Source organism: Jaculus jaculus, chromosome 1 (genome assembly GCF_020740685.1).
Source record: "Jaculus jaculus isolate mJacJac1 chromosome 1, mJacJac1.mat.Y.cur, whole genome shotgun sequence".
Classification (NCBI taxonomy): domain Eukaryota; kingdom Metazoa; phylum Chordata; class Mammalia; order Rodentia; family Dipodidae; genus Jaculus; species Jaculus jaculus.
Genome location: NC_059102.1, coordinates 328,623,084 through 328,631,972, shown reverse-complemented (window position 1 = coordinate 328,631,972; position 8,889 = coordinate 328,623,084). Strand labels below are relative to the sequence as shown.

Genomic DNA, 8,889 nt, shown 5'->3' with positions numbered 1-8,889 from the left:
ATCTATCTCTATCAAATAAGTATATAGTAAAAATAAATTATTTTTTAAAAATAGACATGATCCCAAAAGTTAGGGATTATAAGTCCTTTCTAAACTCCAAAAAGTCCCACATAATTTCCTCCTATAAGTTGCTTCTATCAGATGTTTGTCCTAGCAATGAGAAGGTAAGTAACCACAACAGGCAGTTAGTACAGAGACTCATACCTGGTCAAAGTGCTGAAAATAAGTGACTAGTGAGTGCTTGACCATACACATGACATATATAGTATCTCTTCCATGGTTGGGGGAACATCATAGAAGAAGGAGCAGAAACAATGTATGAGTTAGAGAACTGGAAGAGCTGTGGAACTTGGTGGCCTAAATACATCAAGGTCATTGCACTCATTAACTCATAGATGGTCTGGTTACTTACTGGTCTCACCACTTAATTATTGCCCATTAGTGTAAGCCTGGATGGACGTGGAATGAGGTTGATTGACAGATATGGGGTATGTCATTTTGTCCATCTGGTTGTTAAGCCCTCCTTTGTAGAGTGCTCATATGCCATTTGCTAATCATTCATGTGGGGTGTGATGATCTCATAATGTCAGTTCTGAGAGGTTCAGCTCATTCCTCTTTGTCATTCATTTTGAAAGCCTGAGCCTGGATCCTTAAAAGTCTCTGATATCCATCTAAACATTTAGCAACTCCTCTTAAAGCACTGTAGAGCTGTATTTCTTGCCATATCTCAATGTAGACCAAATTGATAATGAAATATGCCCATTAGCCTTTTAGTGCTATCCCCCATAGTCATCCTTGACTGACATTGCCATGCTCTAACTGGCTACCTTTAGGTAGTACTAGCAAATGGTGCAAATTTGAGTATTTTTTTCCTCAATCATCTGGTCTTACTGAACAGTGTAGGAGGACTTAGGCTAGACCGAGCAGGAGTTTGGGGGAGGATTGTTGTTGAATTAGCTAAATAACTTACTTACCAAATTTTCTTATTCCTTCTATACATGATATACCTTGGTTTGTTGGTTTCTTTTTCTTGTTGTTGTTTTAAAGTAAGTAGTGTCTTACTCTAGCCAAAGATGTGCTGACACCCACTCTGTAGTTCCAGGTTGGCCTCTTACAGCAATCTTCCCACCCCTGCCTCCTAAGTGTGAGATTAAAGGCATGTTCCACCACACCTGATCTTGCAAATAATTTCTCCTAAAATTTCCACTAGGTAGAAAGCTCAAGATACAAATCTTAGGCTAAATGGTTACCTGGTCTTCAAGGTTGGTTTGTACCAATGCACAGGAGTGAATAAAAACTGGTTCTAAAAGGGAACATTGTATTTTGCCTGTAAAAGGCACATACTTGCTCCCCAGTCCTAGGGGTCTCCTGATGTTTTCCAGAGGCTCCACATGGCACTTTCCAAGTTCATTGAACAGGCTAGAGCATAAGATATAAGCAGAAGAGAACCCTGTTGTGGTCATTTGATTCAGGTGGCCCCTGAATCAAACATATAAACTTATGTGTTAGTCCCTTGCTGGTGGAAATCTGGAGATTGGAGCCTCCTGGGGGAGATATGTTTCTGGGGGTAGGCTTATAGGTGTTACAGTCAGTGTCCTCTTAAGAGTGTTTGGCACACTCTTGCTGATGTTCACCTGATGTTGGCCAGCCTTTGCTCATGCTACATTTTCCTCTGCCATCATGAAATTTCCCCTTGAGTCTATAAGCCAAAATAAACCCTTTTGTCCCATAAGCTGCATTTGGTTGGTGCTTTGTGACAACAATGTGAAGGTAACTGCAACACCTGTAGTGTAGCCTGGACTTTCTGCAGAGACCTCTACTTGTCTGTCCCCACTCTGTATGGCTACCTGTGTGTGATTGGGATGGGAGAAGGGGAGAGAGAGAGAGAGAGAGAGAGACAGACAGACAGACAGACAGACAGAATATGGGCATTTCAGGGTCTCTGGCCACAGTGAAAACAAAAAAATTCACACACCACTTTGTGCATCTGGCTTTATGTGGGTACTGGGGAATTGAACCCAGGCCATCAGGCTTTATAAGCAAGTGCCTTAACCATTGAGCAATCTCTCTGGCCCTAAATTTTCTAAATCATATTTAATCACATTTTCCTAGTGTGTATGAGGCCTAGGTTTCATCCTAGCACATCCTAAAAGATTTAACCCTTAGTTTTGGTAGAGGAACTCTGATGGATGGGTGCTATGTAGGTGTCTTATCTTTCTGTACCAGTCCTGGTACAGGACTTTTACTTGACCTTGTATAAGACTTATTTCACTCTATTTTCAGACCACTGTGGGCACTGCTATGGCTACCTCTGTGTGACTCACAGGACATAACCTAAGATGAGTGAGCTTAGCTTCTGATGCTTAAGGGCAGGTACAGACTCTGTCTCTGACCCAAGAAGGAAAGCTTCATTAGTTCAGAGCCTGTATCCTGTTCCCTAGAACATGACATGTCATTCACCAATATCTTTGAGAACTATAGCCAGGAAACAATATCTAAAATAACCGAATGTAGAAGATGTAAATGACCTGACCTGATGGACTTACATGTAGAAAATTGCATCCAGAGTTATAGCATATGTCTTGTCTCCAAGTAGAAAATGAACATTGGCAAAAATTAACTGCTATGATTTGAATGTTTATGCCCCTCCACAATTCAGTGTTGAAACCTAATGACTATGTAATGGAGTTACAAAGTAGGGCCTTTGGGAAATATATAATGTGCCTTTGTGAATGGGATTAGTGCCCAAATAAAAGAAACTCAGAGAGCTGCTTTGCCCCTTCTACTATGTGAGTAGATAGCCAGAGGCTACCATCTATGACTGAGAAAGAAAGCACTCACTAGACACTGAAGGTTCTGGGACTTTGATCCTGGACTTCACACCCTTCAGAACTGTTATTTATAAGCCATCTAATCTATGGGATTTTTATACATTAGATCAGTTAGACTAAGATATGACCATATATACACAAGGCCATAAAAAGCAAGCCAAACACATTTCAAATGAATATAATTTTTCAGTATTTATTGTGTATGCAAAATACTATAAATCATAAAACATAACTAGAAAAGTCTTGTATGCTTGGAAAAAATACTCTCAGTGATTTTAAGACACTTAAATTGGAGATTAGATATTTAGAACCAAAGAATAATGAATTCCTACATAAAAACCTTATTTGGACACAACTAGTATATCACATGAAAGGAAATCATCAAATTAAGAGTACACAGAAATTTAATATATAATATATAACCTGAAAAATGATCGAGCTAAGCATGTAAATGAGAGGTTAGATAAAGTTACAAAGTAACTCTAAATAAAATTAGGATGAGATTAAGACAGAGCAAAATGTTAATACATTAAATATTAAAGAAACCTATAGCAAATAGATGACACAATAAAGAATGGAGTTGGTTCCACTATATTATGGAAACTGTGACTGATTGATAAAGTTATTAAGAATGATAAAATAGGATACAAATCACATTAGAAATGAAAATACTACTGACAGTTTTACAAAGTTCCAAGAACCCTTGACACAGTTACTAATTGACCTTTATTTTCTTATTTTTTTTCTACTTTTTGCTTTCAAGTATAGAAGGAATATAAATTATTTTTTTATTAAATAGAAACTTTGTATGGATACATCATGTGTTGGTATTATCATTTCCCTCCTCCCTGTCTCCACTCCACTAAGGGTCCTCCTTAGTAGCATTGCTGGTATTCAGCATGGTGTTGTGGGTTATGAATTGTGAGAGCGGCAGTAACTGTGGGATGTCAGTGTCTCTGGATATCCCCTCCAACCCTGTGGCTCTTACATTCTTTGTGCCCCCTCTTCCATAAAATTCCCACATTCTTGGTTGGTGTGCTTTAAGTCTACTTTAGTGTACATGTTATTAGGCTGGTTGCTAATAGCAGTGTTCCTTGGTTTCTCCCAATGTTGTTGGCCATTTTTTCCAAGCAGCTCATGTAGTGCTTAGAAATTATTTTGTGGGGTTGGGGTGCTGGAGGAATGGCTTAGCAGTTAAGGCATTTGCCTGCAAAGCCAAAGGACCCAGGTTCGATTCCCCAGGACCTACATTAACCAGATGCACAAGGGGATGCATGTGTCTGGAGTTCGTGCAGTGGGTGGAGGCCCTGGCACACCCATTCTCTCTCTCTCCCTCTTTCTCTGTCAAATAAATAAATTAAAAATGTTTTAGCAGGGCTGGAGAGATGGCTTAGCGGTTAAGCGCTTGCCTGTGAAGCCTAAGGACCCCGATTCGAGGCTCGGTTCCCCAAGTCCCACGTTAGCCAGATGCACAAGGGGGCGCACGCGTCTGGAGTTCGTTTGCAGAGGCTGGAAGCCCTGGCGCGCCCATTCTCTCTCTCCCTCTTTCTGTCTTTCTCTCTGTGTCTGTCACTCTCAAATAAATAAATAAATAAATTTTTAAAAAAGTTTAAAAAAAATTATTTATTAAAAAAAATGTTTTAGCAATTATTTTTTTGAGGCAAAGGAATGAGAGCAAGAGCAAGAGCATGAGAGAGAGAGAGAGAGAGTTGGTGCCTCCAGCCACTGCAATCAAATTTCACATGCATGTACCCCCTTGTGCACATAAGAATTTTGTTTTTGCTTTTGTTTTGGAGGTAGGATCTCACTCTGGTCCAGGCTGACCTGGAATTAGCTATGTAGTCTCAGGGTGGACTCGTACTCACGGTGATCCTCCTACCTCTGCCTCCAGAGTCTGGAATTAAAGGCTTGTGCCACTACGCTCGGCTGAGAAATTATTATTTTTAAAAAAAAATTTATTTATTTATTTGAGAGAGAGAGAGAGAAAGAGTTACAGAGAAGGAGAGAGAGAATGGATGCACCAGGGCCTCCAGCTACTGCAAACAAACTGCAGACGCATGCACCCCCTTGTGCATCTGGCTTACATGGGTCCTAGGGAATCGAACCAAGGTCCTTTAGCTTTGCAGGCAAATGCCTAACCACTAAGCCATCTCTCCATCACCTGAGAAATTATTTTTGATAAAACAATATACAATTAAAAGTAGGAGGTGGGGCTGGAGAGATGGCTTAGCGGTTAAGCGCTTGCCTGTGAAGCCTAAGGACCTCGGCTCGAGGCTCGGTTCCCCAGGTCCCACATTAGCCAGATGCACAAGGGGGCGCACGCGTCTGGAGTTCATTTGCAGAGGCTGGAAGCCCTGGCGCGCCCATTCTCTCTCTATCTGTCTTTCTCTCTGTGTCTGTCACTCTCAAATAAATAAATAATTAATTTTTAAAAAAAAGTAGGAGGTGGAGTGGTACAAAGTGGCTTTAAACAGAGAGGTAGACAGGATGAGTCACAGAGTTTATTATGTCATGTCATTTTACAGTCCCTGTTTTCATCCTTTCCTAGGTGAGTGGAAAGTCTGCTATATACCTCATTTTGTGAACTATTTCGGCCAAGGCCTTATTTAAACTCTGAATCCTTCAGAGCTTGAGTATGCATAAGAATCAAGTGGATTACAACCTGCTGGTTCAGTGATGCTATTATCTCTAAAATATTATGCACTTCATAACTGTATCCAGGCTGAACTATCTGAACACAGAAATCAATTCATGGCAGGTTCTGCTTCTGGCCCACATAAATACTGAAATTTAACATGTCCACCTAGTACTATCTAAACTCACATTGTATTCATAACAACATATCTATGTGTATATTTCTACATCTACCCATCTATTATCTATCTACCTATCATCTATTTTATATCCATCCATCCACTGGGGAAACCGTAACCATAGACTTTGATGTAAGATGAAATACAAAAATCAACTCCAGTGGCTGCAGAGATGGCTCAGAGGTTAAAGGTGCTTTCTTACAAAGACTGGTGGCTCAGGTTTAATTCCTCAACCAGACTAGTGTTCATATACAACAGCAAAAAACCCTGGCACATACATGCACATGTGTGCACACACAAATATGTGCAAAGACTTTAAAAATAAACTCCAAATGAATCAAAATCAAAGCACTTAATGTGAGACTTGAATATCTGAAACTGCTGGGAACAGGAAGGGAAAACATTGCAAGATATGAGACTATGTAAGAACTTTCTGAAAAGGATTCTAGTCACCTAAAAAATAACATCAGCAGGGCTGGAGAGACAGCTTAGCATTTAAGGAGCTTGCCTGACAAGCCAAAGGACCCAGGGTTGATTCCCCAGTACCCACATAAGCCAGACGCAAAAGGTGGTTGTATTAGGGTTCTCTAGAAAAACAGAACTGATAAAAGGAATTGTATTAAGGCGGTCGCACGCCCCTTCCGGCGAGGGGAGGCCCCTGAGGATCGAATGCTGCTCGCTCAGCCGCCTGTAGCGCCACCGGATGACGTAGGGCCGGGTCTGCGGTGTCCCTCCCCGCTGCCCCCCCCCCCCCCCCCCCCCCGCACAGGCATCCCGCCCAGCCTGTTTATCACCGCAGGAAGATCTCTGCCCCCTGGACCTGGGAGACACCCACCCTTTCTCCAAGCTGAAGCTACAGGGTATTGAGACATTAGCAAGATGTCTTCCCACAGAGCATCTGCGGTGGCACAGGGCAGCGGGGCTCCTGCCAGCAACAGGGAAACCGACACACTGGAGCTGGCAGAACTGGGACCCCTGCTGGAGGAGAAGGGCAAGCGGGGGACTGCCAACACCACCACCAAAGCTGAAGAAGAGCAAACCTGCCCAGTGCCCCAGGAAGAGGAGGAGGAGGTGCGCGTACTGACACTTCCCCTGCAGGCCCATCATGCTGTGGAGAGGATGGAGGAGTTTGTGTACAAGGTCTGGGAGGGACGTTGGAGGGTCATCCCACATGATGTACTTCCGGACTGGCTGAAGGACAATGACTACCTGCTACATGGCCACAGACCACCTAGGCCCTCTTTTCGGGCTTGCTTCAAGAGCATCTTTCGCATTCACACAGAAACTGGCCATATCTGGGCCCATTTACTTGGTTTTGTGCTGTTTCTGTGTTTGGGAATCTTGACCATGCTCCGACCAAACATGTACTTCATGGCTCCGCTGCAGGAGAAAGTGGTTTGGGATGTTCTTTTTGGGTGCAGTGCTCTGCCTCAGCTTCTCCTGGCTCTTCCACACTGTCTACTGTCATTCAGAGAAGGTTTCCCGGACTTTTTCCAAATTGGACTGCTCAGGGATTGCTCTACTCATCATGGGGAGCTTTGTCCCCTGGCTCTATTATTCCTTCTACTGCTCTCCACAGCCTAGGCTCATCTCCCTCACCGTCGTCTGTGTCCTGGGCACTTCTGCCATCACTGTGGCACAGTGGGACTGGTTTGCCACTCCTAAGCACCGTCAGACAAGAGCAGGCGTGTTCCTGGGACTTGGCTTGAGCGGCGTCGTGCCTACCATGCGCTTCACCATTGCGGAGGGCTTTGCCAAGGCCACCACTGTGGGCCAGATTGGCTGGTTCTCCCTCATGGCCGTGATGTACATCACCGGAGCTGGCCTTTATGCTGCTCGCAGTCCTGAACACTTCTTTCCTGGAAAATTTGACATATGGTTCCAGTCTCATCAGATTTTCCACGTCTTGGTGGTGGCAGCAGCTTTTATTCACTTCTATGGCGTCTCCAACCTTCAGGAATTCCGTTATGGCCTAGAAGGTGGCTGTACTGATGACTCCCTGCTCTGAGCTTTCCCACCTGAGGGGTGCAGAAGGAACTTCCCAAGTGCTTTTAAAAAATAACTTCATTGCTGAAGCAAGAGGAAGAGTCTGGGTTGTTTGTTCATAGAAGAAACCTCTTAGAGAATTCAGTACCAGTCAAGCTTCAGCTCACTTTCACAGCCACGGGGCAATGAACTTTCCATTTTCATTCTCTGCCTGGGGAAGGTGTGAATGGTCAACGCAGCCATCCCCCTCCTCAGTCGTCACCTTCTCAGCAAGGCAACTACTGGTCCTTCACAGACACACGACTTTGGAACTCACATTGAAATTTTCCCCCTCCAACCATTTTGGGAAAAAAATTATGGCCTGCAACTCTTTTTTTTTTTTTTTTTTTTTTTTTTTTTTTTTTGGTTTTTCGAGGTAGGGTCTCACTCTGGTCCAGGCTGACCTGGAATTAACTCTGTCATCTTAGGGTGGCCTTGAACTCATGGCAATCCTCCTACCTCTGCCTCCCGAGTGCTGGGATTAAAGGCGTGCGCCACCACGCCCGGCTTATGGCCTGCAACTCTTCATAAACTATATTTGTTTGTTTTTCTTGAAGAAAATATCCCTTCCTTGCCCTTTTCCTTACTTTGTAACCTGGCTTATAACAAGCCATCATTTTTGTAGCACACTTTTCAAAAACAATTATAACCTATTCCCATCTTTCTAGGGCCTAGACCTGCTTACACAGCAGGAAGAGTAAATCCACCAACTTTTATGTACCCCAGCTAATCATGGAAATATGTCCAGACTTCAGATAACTTGAGTTTTTATTTTTTTTCTTAGCAGAATAATGTAAAATTTAAATTGGGAAAGATATTTAATACTAAGCTTTAAGAAGAATCCTGCTATTGTTGCTATGTATCTTGATGCAGAGAATATGATGATAATAAAAGAAGAAAAAAAATGAATTGTATGAAGAGGGAATTTATTTGATTAGCTTACAACAGTCCAACAACAGCAGGCCTGAGAGTCAAAGAACCTGGTAGCTGCTCAATCCACGAGGCTGGATGACTCAGCAGTCCCAATCTGGCACTGAAGGCCTGGAGGTGTCCTGGAGAGAAGCTGCTCTTCAGTCCATGCTGGTCTTTCCACACTGGAATGCATCAAACAGCAAGCAACCAGCAGCACTGGCAGCCAGGTGGGAGGGGAGGAGAATACCTTTCTTCCCAGAGTTTCTTTTGATAAAGCCTCCCCTCTGAGAAGGGGCTACCTACTCTGG

General features: G+C 43.2%; 1 pseudogene; it reads left to right on the top strand.

Moving 5' to 3' along the window:
• Nucleotides 1-6,514: 6,514 nt before the first annotated feature.
• Nucleotides 6,515-7,684, top strand: LOC101617695 (annotated as a pseudogene).
• The last annotated feature ends 1,205 nt before the right edge of the window (nt 7,685-8,889 follow it).